We start from the raw sequence: 15,931 nt of genomic DNA on the forward strand, positions 1-15,931 counted from the left end.
GTATATCAACTCCAGTTCTCTCCATCACTCTCTTTCAGAGCGTTATCTCTACTGTGTTGGTCACTGCTGTGTCCGTATTCTCAGCAGGAAGTTCAAAATAATTCAGATTAATGAATTATTTCAGTGTATTTCTTCACTAAAACAAGAGCAATAACAGTCAGACACCTTTTTAGTTCAAGAATCCCCGACTTTATTATAGAAAGGTCGGACTGATGTGACAGCATCATGCTGGTGGTCGACCACAGTGACGGCATTTAAAGCTGCTTCTGATAAACAGACGTGTGAACAGAGCAGATAGAACGACGAGGTTTCACTGTTACACCGCAATAAAAGTAAACTGTTGCTGCTGTACTGACTGATCACATCGTCCAGATGAACAGTTAAAACAGGACTAATAAATGCACAAACACTATACTCTCTTTATTTCTAATATACAAAATCTGCCATCTTTTGTTTTGAATTCAGTTTAAAGCTTCACAAAGTGCAAGTGTAAATGGAAAGTGTAGCTATATTTATAAGTTAATGACTGGTGTTTTGTTACGCGTGAACAGAAGACACAAATACAACATGTTGAGATATGAACGGTTTCATGTAGCTGCTGGCTGATTATTGGATAACATGCTTTTGTTGCTGAGTTAAAAAAAACAAACAAATCCGTTGAACACAAAGCTGCAAATTCAACATTATTAACGTTTCTTCTTCTCGTTCACACATTAACACGGAGTCTTCTTCAGTCAGATGTCTCTGCTCTGTGTGGCCTCTAACTGGGTCACTGAGTGAAGTAAGTGAAACCACAGATGTGTGTTTTCACAGTTTAGCAAATAAGAAATCTTCAAGTCAAGTAAAAAAGAGAGAATGTAGAGCTCAGATAGCTGAAGATGTCCCAACGACAGCTGGATCTCTGACTGTCACCAGGACGGCGTCTTCGAGGCTTCGGTGTCCAGCAAACCTTCATCTTATCTATGGAAGACAACATTTACTGATTAACACTAATATCATCACGGTCGTGTCTCTTGTGTCTCCAGCTCTCCCTGTCTGTCTCTATGGGTCTTTCTCAAGCCACCCCTTACACCTTCTCCCTACCTATTTCACTCCGTTTGTGTGTTCGCATGGAGGGTCCAACATATTAAGTGCCATCCCAAACCAGTTAGCGGGGAGTGGAAGTGAGTTATAAAACCCTCCAACAGAAACTATGTTTCTTGTTTATGCACCAAAACACCAGATTCTTTGTATGTCAAAATAATCTTGGCAATACACCTGCCACCTCTCTCCCCACACGGTTTCTTATTTAGCTTATTAATTATTAGCGTTTTGTATAACAGTTGCCGCTTGATGTGAAACCATGGTTACGAAACGTTAAGACAGTTTCCTTTGGAGAGAGGGAAGTTGGTCCAAAAGCTCGCCGCTGTATTTATACACTACATCTTAAAGAGGGGAGCTTCATTCAGCTGTGAGCGGGACTACAAACGGAGATCACGGTCTGGTTTCTGCTGTCTCTCTGATTGCTGCAGAGCTGATTCACCTGTTACAGGCTGCACACCTGCAACTCGTCTACTCATCAACGCTGCAGCGGATCAACCCTAGTTTTTAACTCATTCATCTCTGTCAACTAAAGTCTGGACCAGTATCTGCACCACACCGTAATATATTCTGTGTTCTTGGCTGATTTTTGACATTTAAAGGAGCATACATACAGCTGTAGTGTGGAGAGTTCAACATCACTATAAAAGAGTGATTAGTGAGATTAAGAGGAAGTTGCTGCTGTGAGTGTCATTACCTTCAGGACCGGAGCGTAGAGAAGATCCTGCTCTGAGTGTTTGGCTGCTGTGGACCTCGGAGTCGCTGCAGAGTTTAATAATCCGGATTCTGCTTTAGAAACAAGTATAATTCATGTTAATACACAATAAATCTGATCATATTTTTCTTTTGTTTTATAGAATGATATAAATAAATTCACATTTATACTTTGCCATGGTAATCTCTTGTTGTTTTAAAGACCGTTTCACACCTGTCACCTTCAAAGAATACAGTAAGTACTATCCTATTCTGAGGTGTGCTACACTGAGAGGCCATTAACTTCTGTTTGTTTTAACCTTTTCGAAGCATGGATAAAAATATGAAAATAAATTCTGCAAAAAGAGATTTTTCTTTGAGTTAATGCTCTAAAAATGTCCATTTATCACACCATGCATCTTTTACAATTACTGTGAATACTTTGAATTAATTGTAAATGTACATGTTAGTGAGGTCAGAGTAGCAGTCACTTTGTTGGGGTCAACTCACATAATAGTCAACAAACAATAAATTGTCAAAATAACTAATATAATCATCAAAATAAACAAAATAACAGTCAAAACAACCTTAACTCACTAACGGGTGAATTCTACATGTGGACCTTAAACCAGATAAAGATGTGATGTTGAAATGTCTGTAGTTGTGCTGTGTGTGAGCAGCTTTTTAGAAAATATGTGAAATTGTCCACCTGCATGTGAATAACATACGAACCCTGTTGGAGATCTTGTGGAGTTTTACTTATCGTCAAAGTAGAGTAAACAGGTTGAAGTGAGGATTCATCGTCGTCATCATCTGAAGGAGAGAAACATCAGAAAGCAAGAGACACACGGTTAATTATAAATACTGTTAATAGACTGAAGGGGTGAAAAGGACCCCTCACCTTCATCAGTTTGTGGTTTTCTGCTGTAGTTGGACTCGAGATGGAGGCTCAAATTATCAGCAGCATCTGCAGTGTCTAAAATAAAACACCCAGTGAACCACACACTGAGAAAATGTAAAAATAATCCACATCATCATCGGTGCTGCTGTCTCCGACACCTCAACTGTCACGTCCAACATGAGGAACAGGAACTCTTGTTATTATTTTCATTTTCTCTGTGGTTAACCTTCTTAAAGATGATATATACCCTGTGTCTCTCAAAGTGTACATGTGCTTATAAAATATAAAACAATAAATATATAAGTAATCCATTAAAGTCTTGCTGTGTTCCTTACATCAGGGTTAGAAAAAAAGAAAAATTAGAATATAAAGTCAAGTAAACCTTTGTTTTTTCTGGGTTTTGTGACGACGACTGCATACGTCACGCCGTCTGGATGCTCTGCAGCGTCCTCTCCATTGACTGACACAGAAAACACATTTAGTTTTAATTCTTTAGTTATTAATTTGAAAAAGATAAAAAACAAAACAAAGTTGTTATAAACAACTACAGTCCTCACCATCATGATTGTCCTCGTCTGAGCGTGACGCTGCTGTTGGCGTCTTTGAGGAAACTGACGGATAGAAAAGCAGAAATATTAACATCAACAGAAACACAGAAAAGACATTTAAAGTTTAATATTTCAAAAACAGTATAGACTATTCTTGTATAACTCTGTGTAATCTTTCCTGAGCTTTTGGAAAACAGACTCGATTCACACTGATGCGTTGTACAGTTAGTGTAACATCGTCAACTGTGTAAAACTGTTAAATATTAAAGAAAACTACAAACACAAGTGTGTTAAAAATAGATATAAAGGAAGGCAGGATATAGCTCAGTACATTTGTTGGTTAGTTCGGGTGCTTTTCCCCACAACATTAGATTATTGTATAGTTACACTAGTATAGTTTCTTTAAGCGGTTTCCTTCCATTTTAAGTAAAAATAATGGAAAACAAGTCAAAATAAATTGATCAACATGAAGTTACACAAGCATGTAACATGATATCCTCAAAGGTTATAGGCTAAGGGAAAGTTGAAATCACATTTTAATCCGTCTTATAATATTTTGTATGATTTTATATTTGTAGCTCTTTCTGGGAAACATCATGTGATACACAGGAAATTACTTGTTTAATATGTCTGTTTTGAACTGTTTAGTAACCATCAATACAATATATAACAATATATAACAATATATATATGAAGTAACGGCTGCTTCAACGCAGCCTTACAATAGTTTTTGGGTTTCTCACAGCCACGGCTCCAATTTAAAACTCATAACCTAAAACATCTGATTAGTTGAGCTTGTTGAAGGCAGCATTTTACTTTAATGCTCCTTTTGGAACTGATTTACACGGTTGCTTTCTTGTTTAAGTGGTTCGTTATTGATACATATCATATTACGGTGATGAAGTTAACTTCTCTGTACCTCTGTGTATCCTCATATGAAGGACTCCCACCACCACCAACATCAGAACCGCCATTAAAATGGTGACGACGACGACCGACAGCAGGATGAGGAGCTGAGAGCCGTTGGAGTCGGAGTCGTCGGAGTCGTCGTCGTCGGAGAGGAGCTCTTTGTGAGATGATGTTGGAGAGATGGTAGGAGAAACGGTATTTGCTGTAACATTACAAATAACACTACGTATTGAACTTTAACTGTAAATGTAAATTTTTTTAAACGTGAGAAAGTTGCAAAATATAAATATTAAAACAATGCATAAACCTCTGTAATTAAGGAAAATAGCCTTTAGCAATAATTTAAGCAGCTGATGATCGCAATGTTTACGACACTGGCAGGCACATTCCTTTAACAAAACTGCCATACTGAATTAATATCACACTTCAGTCAACTAGAGGTGCCATCATGTTACATAATCTGCACCCGTCCTTGTCATATATAACTCGTCTATATGTTGTTTTGTAACACTGTTCTGTCTGACCTCTGACAGCCAGCCAGCTTCCTGGTGATGCTTCGACTCGAGAGATGCGGCAGTCGTAGACGCCTTCATCAGACTTGGAAACATTGTGGATGGTCATCTCCCTGGATGAACTGCTCTGCACGGGTTGGCCACCTTTGTAGAAACCGGCCGGGAGGTTGGAGGACGGAGTCGTCTTATTTCTGCAGCTCAGAGTCACATCGTCTCCCTCCGTCACAGGAAGAGCAGGAATCTCCAGGATCACATCTCCAGCTGAGCAACATGTCAGTAAAACGTTAGTTTTATGTACAAACTCACAACTAGAATTACTCACAATAGAACGCTGATTGAATCAAGTAAGCAGTAATTTAACACAGTGACAGATAGCCCTAATAATAGAAGCCATGAAGCTGGTTGGTTTAGGTTAAAGTTACAGATTAGTTTGGGGATTTATAAGTATTACTACTCCTAGTGTGCTTCCAGGTAGAGAGGAAGGCATCCCAGACAAAGTCCTCACACACATCTGTCTCCACGTTTTTTACATTTCCCTATACATTTTGCAAGATTCTGTAAAAATATAAATTTAATAAAAATGTTAAAGGAATACTTACTTGACCATGTTACCTTGAGTTATTGAAGAAATCTTTGCTTTCCTCTCACGCCTCCACAGTACAGAGAAACAAAAAACGGAGAAAAGTCTTGATGAATTGAAGTAAATGCGGGTGGGTGGGCGTTTAACAACAGCAGAACTACATCAAAACATCAGTTTACTAACTCTCACACAACTTGTGCAGAATAATCCATTCGTATGCTCACTACTACTTTCATGGACTCACAGCTTGCATGCACAAGCGTGAGACGTATTGGCCCTATAGTGTTTTGAATAGTCAGGTTTTAGTGAAGATGTGTGTGTTTTATGAAGTAGTGATCTTACGACCGGATAAGTGAGACTTGGATTATTCTGCACAAGTTGTGTGAGAGTTTGTAAATGACCCTCATTTACTTCAATTCATCAAGACTCTCCTCCGGTTTTTGATTCTCCGTTCACCGTGGAGGCGTGAGAGGAAAACGGAAACGTTTTCTTCAATAATTCCAGGTAACACGTGGTGAACCTGATTGTCTTGATCTGATCTGAGAACAATGCATATCATCAGTTGAATGACAGGTTAAAATAGATATGCAGTGGCTTTTGGAGATGCTATAAACCTACCGGTGACGGAGATGTTGACACTGTTGCTCCTCTCTCCTCCTTCAGTCTCACACCAGAACTCTCCGCCTTCTGATCGATAAACTCTCTCAATGGTGCAGGACCCTGTTGGCGTCTTAGTACATTTTACATCAGATTCCTGGTTATTCCTGATCACTCTCAAATGAGTCGAGCCATCAGATCCCTTACAGTCAAAAGAAACAGAGTCGTGTTCGAAGTATTGCTGTCTGTCTGGAGTGACACGAAGAAAAGCTGCATCTGAAACCGAGAAAGAAATTATAGTGTCCCAAAAGAAACGTTCAGAACTATGACAGGAAACAAATCAACAAAACCACTGTACAGTAGCTGTCTACACCTTGTGGCAGATTAAAATGGGATTTGTTGCAATTTTTTTAAACTTAATCAAACTCAACCTCTCCAAAAATACAACATTAAACAAAACTGTAGGAACTTAAATTAGAGCATAGAGACAAATACAGATTTAAAAGGTCCTTTAGATAGACAGAATGATGCAAAATGTTTGGTATCTTTAGGAGGTTCTATTTGTTACTCACCACTTTTCAGAGTATAGCTGTTCAGCAGAGTGAATTCAAGCATCACTGGATGAGCAAAGGAGCAAAGTTGAATATCAGACAGACGGTTGGATATACAGGATGTAAAAGGTAGATAAAGAATAAATAAAGTCAGTACTCACACAGTCTGAAGCACAGAGCGGTGACCCCCATGTTGTTTAGCTGCTGACTGTCTGAGAATGAAATACAGCTCTCTATATAGACGAGGACTTCCTCTTTCTGTGCAGGTTATTTTCTGAACCAAACCTTTCTCTGTCTCTGATTGGTCGACCACCGCTTCCCCTCCGGTCGGCTCGAGTAGCTCAACCTCGGTGGCTCAGTAGGTCAAGCGGGTCTAGTCAAGCCAACAACCAGAATCAATTACATAACTGAATGAATGGATGATTCACACTTTTTTAGTAAACATACTTAGCTGTGTTCTGTCACGACTGCAGAAAAATACCAAACAGCACTACAAAACAAGGAGGTCGTGTGGCTCCGGCTCTAACTATCTGGCATGGAGAGGACGTTATGTTGCTCTGGCTCTATCTATGCGGCGTGGAGAGGAGGTTGTGTTGCTCGGGCTCTATCTTGTTGGCGTGGAGAGGAGGTTGTGTTGCTCTGACTCTACCTATCTGACATGGAGAGGAGGTTCTCTTGCTCTTTCTCTATCTAGATGGCGTGGAGAGGAGGTTATGTTGTTCTGGCTCTACCTATTTGGCGTGGAGAGGAGGTTGTGTTGCTCTTGATCTATCTGGTTGGCGTGGAGAGGAGGTTGTGTTGCTCTGGCTCTATCTGGTTGGCGTTGAGAGGAAGTGTGTTGCTCTGGCTCTATCTGGTTGACATGGAGAGGAGGTCGTGTTGCTCTGGCTCTATCTGGTTGGCGTGGAGAGGAGGTTGTGTTGCTCTGGCTCTATCTGGTTGGCGTGGAGAGGAGGTTGTGTTGCTCTGGCTCTATCTGGTTGGCGTGGAGAGGAGGTTGTGTTGCTCTGGCTCTATCTGGTTGGCATTGAGAGGAGGTGTGTTGCTCTGGCTCTATCTGGTTGGCATTGAGAAGAGGTTGTGTTGCTCTGACTCTATCTGGTTGGCGTTGAGAAGAGGTCGTGTTGTTCTGGCTCTACCTATTTGGCGTGGAGAGGAGGTTGTGTTGCTCTGGCTCTATCTGGTTGGTGTTGAGAGGAGGTGTGTTGCTCTGGCTCTATCTGGTTGGCATTGAGAAGAGGTTGTGTTGCTCTGGCTCTATCTGGTTGGTGTTGAGAGGAGGTTGTGTTGTTCTGGCTCTACCTATCTGGCGTGGAGAGGAGGTTGTGTTGCTCTGGCTCTATCTGGTTGACGTGGAGAGGAGGTCGTGTTGCTCTGGCTCTATCTGTTTGGCGACGCCTGGAAGCTGCTTGACATCCTCGTGGATCCACCTTCTCACATATGTTCACATTACATATATTACTTTTTGTCATATGGATATTGTCTATGTTGTATTTTCATTATGTTGTTGTTACTCTGTACACACACCATCTATCGCACGTCTGTCTATCCTGGAAGATTTTCCTTATGCATGAGAGAAAAGGACAGAGGGTGTTGTATCCTGTACAGATTGTAAAGCCCCCTGAGTATAATTTGTGATTTGTGATTTTGGGCTTTACAAATAAAATTGACTTGACTTGACTAAATGGTGCCTTGTGCAGAGGTACTGAACGCTGATGGCTGTGACAAAGCCTCAATATTTGACGCCCTGGGAGTGATAACGGGCTGGTGAGATAGCAGACCTAACAACTACCTCCTGAACTCTCCCCTTTTCCTGAATTACTAAGACAACAAAAGGATACTGATATTGTTCCTGATGGTTTTGATTGAAGCTGTATAGTTTTATATTAGTGATCAGTTACCTGGCAACAGGCTCAAAGTTCAGCTCATCATAAAAACACTCAGACTGAAACTGAGCGTAGGAAAGCAGATCCAATCACCAGACTTTTTAAAGTTTAAATTATTCATTAATATAATGTTATCTGTAGCCTTTAATTAAGTTGTCAAATTTAATCCAAAATTCTGTTTCTTTTCACACACACTTTAATCTAAATCAACTCTTTTCTAATAATTAATTAATTGTTCTACTGAACCTGAATGCTTTTCTAATAATGTGGTTTTGAGAGTGACTTATAAATCATTACATGTGGAAGTTTAGGGAGAAAATGCATGAGCTGTTACTACATCATTTTCAATGCAAACTAAATATAATGCATGAGCACTCTGCAGTAGATAAAAAAGGGTGAGCCACAGCCTGTCAATGATTTACGTACCTTGAGACAGCTATTGTTCAGTCTGACCAACCGCCAACATGCAGCAGCAGGTACGTCGTCTTCTTTTTGCCTATTTTACACGTTTCAATTAACTTCTATTCTTAAACTTGGTATCACTTTATCGACATTAAAAGCGTGTCTGCATTCAGAGTCGTGGGCTTTGTAGTTTAATACTCTCTAACAGATAATTAAGTGTATTTTAAAACCGGTGTAAAACATTGAAACCATCGAGGAAATGTTTTTCAAATGATGAGTAATTGTGCTGATTATTTCAAATTCAACCAGACTTTGGTATTTATGATTATTTTAAATGCATGCTTGTTAGTTTTGACGGCAACATTTTTCATAATTTTTATAGGAGTCAATAGACTTTGTAGCTCAGATAAAGAGCTCTAATGAAGGATGAACTATTGAACGAGTCTGGCAGAAGGAGCAGTCTCTGCCTTGTTGGCAAGAAAAGTGAAAGTATACCTCAGTTTTTATTGTCCCATACATAGATAGTATCCATATGAACTCTCTATAGGACCATCTGTGTTGCCAAAAGTGAAAGTTCAACTATATTACATTACGTTGTCAGTTTTGACATTACAGTAGTAATGGTAATGTTTTAATTTTTTTTTTAAATAAGAGAATAAGAGAGATGAGCCACAAATGCAAAGGAAAACATGTTTTAATTTTTTACTGGACTAGTTATTTTGCTGCTTTCCAAAGCATATATTTTTCCATATGATGTATCGCTGGTCTCATTTGATTTTCAGAGCTTTAAGATGCTTCCCCAGAGGACCGGACTGTCCCTTCAGTCTCCGCTCAGACCCCTCAGTGTTTTGGTTTTCCATCTTCTCCTAACACAATCTTGTAGAGGTAACTCACACAAAGTAGTAAGGTCACACAGCGATGCCTCGAATCACACACAATTCCTAAATCATATCAAAATATGTCATTAAATGAAAGGTTAAAGACTGATGTTCAGTGTTTTTGGACACTGGCACAAAAAATGATGTCACTGATTATTGAACCCTTTGGTTTGTTTCAGAAAACTGAAGTGTTTCAATGTCATCTATAACCACATGTTGTCTACAGTTATTGATGTTATCATAAAGTGACATAATCACTTTTAATACTAAAGCGACTTGTGCTTTAGTTGCTACGAAAAACTGTTCAGGAAAAACAAATTAAATACATTGTAGTGAACATTTTGCAGATAGCCTACCTTCTATGTGAACATTTTGCAGATAACCTACACATTAAACGTTTGATGCATTAATGTGTTCATCACCTTAATGTTGCAGTTGATAAAGGTGTAGCTAATTTTGTATTATTTGATATACTGCTGGGTAGTTTAATCGATAGTTATATATCATAATGTATAAGCTTATTTATATTTTGTATTATTAATCTGAATCAACAAGGTAACTAAAGCTGTCAGACAAATGTAGTAGAGTAAAAGATTTCCCTCTGAGATGTAGTGGAGGAGAAGCATAAAGTAGCATAAAATGGAAATACTCCAGTAAAGTACCAGTACCTCAAAATTGTACTCAAGTACAGTACTTTAGTAAAGTTACATTCCACTGCTGTCTGCTGCTATTAGCACAGTATAATAATGTACAACGAGCCTTATAGAAATGAACATATTTAACTTACTTCCTACTGCAGGAATGAATTAACATATATATTTCTTTCCAGGTCAGTCTCAGATGATTGGTCTATCTCAGCCAATAGTAGCATTAGTTGGCGATGACATCATTTTGCCATGCCATCTGGAACCTGCAGAGGATGTTGCTGCCATGACGTTGGAGTGGACGAGACCCGACCTGAACTCTATAGCTGTCTTTGTGTGGCGTGCTGGCAAGGACCTCGTACATGTTAAAGATCCATCCTACACAGGAAGAACATCACTGTTCACTGATGGACTGAAGCACGGAAACATTTCACTGAAACTCTCCAAAGTGAAACTTTCTGATAAGGGGAGATACAAATGCTACGTTCCAGACCTGGATAAAGAATCTTTGGTTGAGCTTGTTGTTGGTGAGTGGACACATGGTGTATCTACATGGTGCTGGTTAGTGTAGTCTGTGCATCCTGTGAAGAATTTTGGTAGGATCAATACAGCTGTCAGCCGATGGCCAGCCGTTTTAACATTTAATAGCTAGACAGGATATTCATTAGAGAGATCTGCAACGTCATTTTGCCTAGTCAAAACCCTAATTCAAGATATCCCTAATTCTATTCTGACTAGTACGATTCAAACTACTTTTGCCAGTCATGTGTAAAGGGTTTGTCATTACAGATATCCACAATTCACACTGTGGATATCTGCAACTGAATTCTGAACAGTCGTAATTCCAGTTTCAGATATCTACAATTTAATTCTGACTAGTCGTAATTCCAGTTCAAGAGATATCTTGCAGATATCTACATTGTCCTTTTTGGATATCTTAAATTAAATTTTGGCTAGTCAAACTGACGTTGAAGATATCTCTAACTGGAGTTAGGGATAGTCTAAATGTAATTACAGATATATAGAATTAGAGTTGTGACTAGTTGAAATGACGTTACAGATATCTGCACATAGAGACCGATGTTATGTGTCCAGCTCAGAGGACTAAAGGCTTGTTGGGATTAAAATTATTTTGCAGCTCGTTGTCTACCTCACTACGGTTAGAAAGAGCCCTCGTTGGTATTTTAACGATGTTTCTCTGATGAGTTATTGATCCGGGAAGTTTGAATCTGTGAATATCTTTCACACTTTACAGAACTATCCAAGTTAGCAAAAGCTTCTTCTAACACTTCAGATGCTTTGTTGGGCTGATATCCAATGGGAAGCATTGATGAGCAACGTCATAACAACAACTCTGACTAGTCACAATGAGGTTATAGATATCTGTAACTGTTATTTAGGATAGTCAGAACTGAATTACAGATAGCTCTAAATGTCGTTCTGACTAGACACAATGACATTATAGATATCTGGAATAAGAACTCCGACTATTCACAGCTAGTCAAAACGCAATTGTAGATATCTCTAATGTTAATTCTGGATAGCTAAGGTTAACTATTAAATGCTTAAACAGCTCGTCATAGTCAGCCAGTGATGTTGGGAGATGAAGAGCACAACGACAGTCATGTAACATCAGTATAAATGAGGGTTAAACATGTTTTATAAGAACAGCTCAGTTGTAGATGTCATGGGCAGAAATGTTTTCTCATTAGGTTGATTAGTAAACTGTATATGACACCTAACAGAGTTTAACAAACACATAATCTGATATGCAATAATCTAAGACCGGCTTTCCGATGCAAACGTTTTTTGAATTGTCAAGTTTTAGTATTGGCAGCAGTAAATATGTGACCCCTTTGATTTCAAGCTGCTTCATCATCAGTTCAGGGACCAACTGGGTTTATTTGCCGTATAAACAACGCTAGTTCCAGTCGCAGTGTATGTGAATGACATCAGCTGACAGGAAGCAAACATGGACCAAAGCTGTTGCCTAGCAACGCTATTTCGCTGAAATGCGCTAAAACGAAGCGTTCCAGGGAGTCCTCTGCAGCTAAAAGTTGAATCATTTACTTTCACTATAATTCTATGGAAAATGGGTACAAACGAGTCTCCCCTTTACAGACATGCTCACTTTAGATAACCACATGCAGTTTGGGGCAAGTCATAGTCAAGTCAGCTCACTGACACACTGACAGCTGTTGTTGCCTGTTGGGCTGCAGTTTGCCATGTTATGATTGGAGCATATTGTTTTATGCTAAATGCAGTACCTGTGAGGATTTTTTTAACAGTGTCGGTGTGAAACCATGTGTGGCACTAGACCCACGACACCAATCCCTCCGAACTCTCCGGAGGGTCAGGTTCCCTGCACCGGCCACACCACCGAACCATCTGCTCCATTTCTTCAGTGGTGTGACCTACTCACAGAAAAAAATATATATATGTAAGAAAATTGTCTGATCTTATGGGCTGGCATGCAAAGACTGTTAACAATAAGTAAACTACCGGTGGATGTCGTGGGTCCAGCAGGCGAGGACGAGGAGCTTGATGACAGGGTTGTTGTCCGGTCTTGAGAGTCTGTATAAATAAGAGACAAAGCCTTACATGTTTTGCTTACTCTTCATCATGGCTCATGATACCAACATGTTAAAATGTTGCTTTCTGTTTTACAGTTTATATAAAGCATTTACAGTGGGAGGGAGAGGAAGGAGCTTGGGACCCTCGGAGGCCTGCTGCGGTTGATGTTGAAGGCACTAAAGAATAATCCTATTTTATTATTACAACATTAAAATGCATACTCCTAATAATGTCTATACATCACAATAGTAAATCAATTTTGATATTTACATTAATTCAAATATAAAATAGGTATGCTTTACCAGAGACTTGCTGACCAGGAGATGGGGGAAGGTGGTAATGTCCCTCAGCAGGCAGGCTCGCTGGTGTGTTGGTGGTGGCAGGCAGCCGGGGACCATGGGAGGCACAAGAGGCTGAGGGACCGGCGTTGGAAAGGCCGGAGCTGGTGGCTGGAGCAGCCCCGAGGGGCACTGTTTTTCTGCGGCTGGGGCGGGAGGTGGTGAGGAGCCTGAAATACTCCTCGATGGCCCCCCTCTTGGCACAGGATGCCCTCCCACGGTCAATGATGTCTGGGGTCCGGGCTGTAAGGCGATGGTGGTGCCGCTCCCTAAAGTTTATCCACCACGTCTGGCCAAGCGCGGTCTTAAGTGCGTCCTGGTGGCGGAGGTTGTATATGGCCAGAGCGTGGGCCAGGACCTGAGGCTTCGTCAGTGGAAACCCGTGACTGGCAGAATACAAACTGCTCAGACCGTAGAATCATTTAAGTCGCTGCTAAAGACTCACCTCTTCTCGCTGGCGTTTGATTAAGTTTATTAACTGTTGTGCTGCTGCTCTTTCACTGCTGTTATGTGCACATTATGGTCATTGTTTTTACTCCGTTCTTATTGTTGTTTGCTTTGTATTCATTTTTATTATGTACATTTTCAGCACTTTGGTCAACTGCGGTTGTTTTTTAAACGTGCTATACAAATAAGGTTTGACTTGACATGATCTGAGCAAGTTGAGCAGCAAACAGGATCTGTGTTTCCAAAAGAACTAAGAAGAGAATAAGAGCAGTGATGACTGAGAGCTAACTTTAACTGATGTTCAGAGGTTCAAGAGAAATGGAACAGAAGAGGCACGATTCAGACAAAGAGATGAAGATGTGAGCAAACGTTAGAGGAGATTAAAATAAGAGAAAAAGAGAGATGAGCCAGAAATGCAAAGAAAACATGTTGTATGGTATCTTCACTAATACAATAAAATCCTGTCTTGTATCATGTCTCTGTTCATCATCTCTCCTCTCAGTTTCAGAAGAACAGATCTGAGCAGCAGAGGAGGGAGGAGCAGCAGAAGGAGGTTCAGACCCTGAAAGAGGAGCTGGAGACCAAGAAGAATGAGGTTCATCTTCACTTTAATAATATAACACATTGATTTCAGTCACGTTCTATACATCATCCATAGTGTAGATTAAACCTACAGTAGTTTCTGCAGGTTAAATACAAAATAAATTCATTCCAAGACCAGATCAAAACAAACTAATAATGAATAATTCAACATGTCTCTCATTGTCTCTCTCCACCTTGTCTCTGTCCTTCCAGATAGAAACTAAAGGAGCTGAGCTGCAGCAGCTCCATGAAGAGAAGAAGAGGAACGAGAACGAGCTGCAGAGCCTGAAGGAAGAGCTGGAGAACAAGAACAAAGAGGTTCATGTCTTCATCTTCATCTCTCTATTATGAATACAGAATCAATAGAGACAGAGATAGATCAGGTTGAATGAGTTCTCTCATCTGAGCCTCTAACCTGCAGACAGACTCTCAACTCAACATTTCTGCTGTTTGAGGAACACTAGATGATCAAAGTGTTTACTGAGATCCACTTGACTGAATATGAAGCTACTTGTTCATATTGTACTCAGTGTAACTGAACCATCAGGTTGAATCATTACTCTCATGATTCAATGTGGTTCTCATGTGTCTCTTCATGTCCTCCTCCTTCCAGCTGGAGAGAATTATAAACGCCTCTAGCAAGTCTATCATTCATTCTATGGTAAGTGGTCATCATAAAGGTACAATATATACAATACATTTATATCATATACAGTATTTATATATATATATATATATATATGAAGGAGGTTTCCTGATATAAAAATATCAGTAATCTGAGGAAACACAGAGTAAGTCCATTACTGTGATATATCCATTATTATGACTCATAGATTGTGAATGAGATCAGAGATAATCAGACTGGATTCATGAACAGATAAAACTGTGCAGCTCTGAAAGGTTTAATGAAAGCAGAAGAGCAGCAGAGAGGATCTGAACTTGGACAGTATATTATATACTGAGGGGAAACATTATGTTACCACCTGAAATAAAACTACAGGACACAACTCTGCTGCTGAAACGAGAGATGAGCTTTCTCATTGGTTATTCAGCAGAAATCAGATGATTGGGGTTGATGGGTGATTGTATACAATGTTCAGTCACATGTCTTAATATGATCCAGAGTCCCAGTCGGGAAGAACAGCAGAAGAAGGAAGAAGTGGAGACCAGCGTCTCCAGGACCTCATACTGAACATCAGGGTCAAACACTTCTCACATTAAAAGGAACACTAACAGATGAATATATGTTTATTGTGTATCTGTGTCTGATTATGATTTACTAACAGTTGAACTCAACATCCATCTGTCTGTCTGTTAGCTGGAGGACAAAGAACAAGCAGCTGATGCACAGATGAAGAAGATTAATGAAGAGCTGAAGGAGACAAAACATCAACTGAAGAACAAGGATGAAAAGATCAACCAGCTGAAGAGAGAAGTACACACACACACACACACACACACACACACACACACACACCAACACACACACACACACACACACGCACACACACCAACACACACACACACACACACACACACACACACACACACACACACACACACACACACATACACACACACACACACACCAACACACACACACACACACCTACACACACACCAACACACACACACACACACACACACCTACACACACGCACACACACACACACACACACACACACACACACACACACACACACACACACACACACACACATAACTCTCATCAGAATGAAGAACAATGAAGATGTTTATCGTCACAGTTATATTTGCAGGAGCTAAAAAGTGCTGAAAGACACATTAGAA

At 40.0% G+C, this 15,931-nt stretch overlaps 2 long non-coding RNA genes across 2 annotated transcripts in view; one reads left to right on the forward strand and one right to left on the reverse strand.

Annotated features, from left to right (window-relative positions):
• Nucleotides 1–54: 54 nt before the first annotated feature.
• On the reverse strand, nucleotides 55–2,803 carry LOC141760942 (uncharacterized). The gene is made up of 3 exons (XR_012592486.1): nucleotides 2,506–2,803; nucleotides 1,778–1,866; nucleotides 55–960 (listed from the first exon to the last, which is right to left on the reverse strand). It is a non-coding gene; the product is annotated as an uncharacterized LOC141760942 (long non-coding RNA).
• A 12,618-nt stretch (nucleotides 2,804–15,421) lies between these two features.
• LOC141760946 (uncharacterized) overlaps nucleotides 15,422–15,931 on the forward strand; it is a 1,709-nt gene continuing 1,199 nt past the window's right edge. The window contains exon 1 of the long non-coding RNA XR_012592490.1: nucleotides 15,422–15,557. This is a non-coding gene — a long non-coding RNA (uncharacterized LOC141760946). The remainder of the gene's footprint in view (nucleotides 15,558–15,931) is intronic.

Source organism: Sebastes fasciatus, chromosome 22, assembly GCF_043250625.1.
Source record: "Sebastes fasciatus isolate fSebFas1 chromosome 22, fSebFas1.pri, whole genome shotgun sequence".
In the NCBI taxonomy this organism is placed as follows: domain Eukaryota; kingdom Metazoa; phylum Chordata; class Actinopteri; order Perciformes; family Sebastidae; genus Sebastes; species Sebastes fasciatus.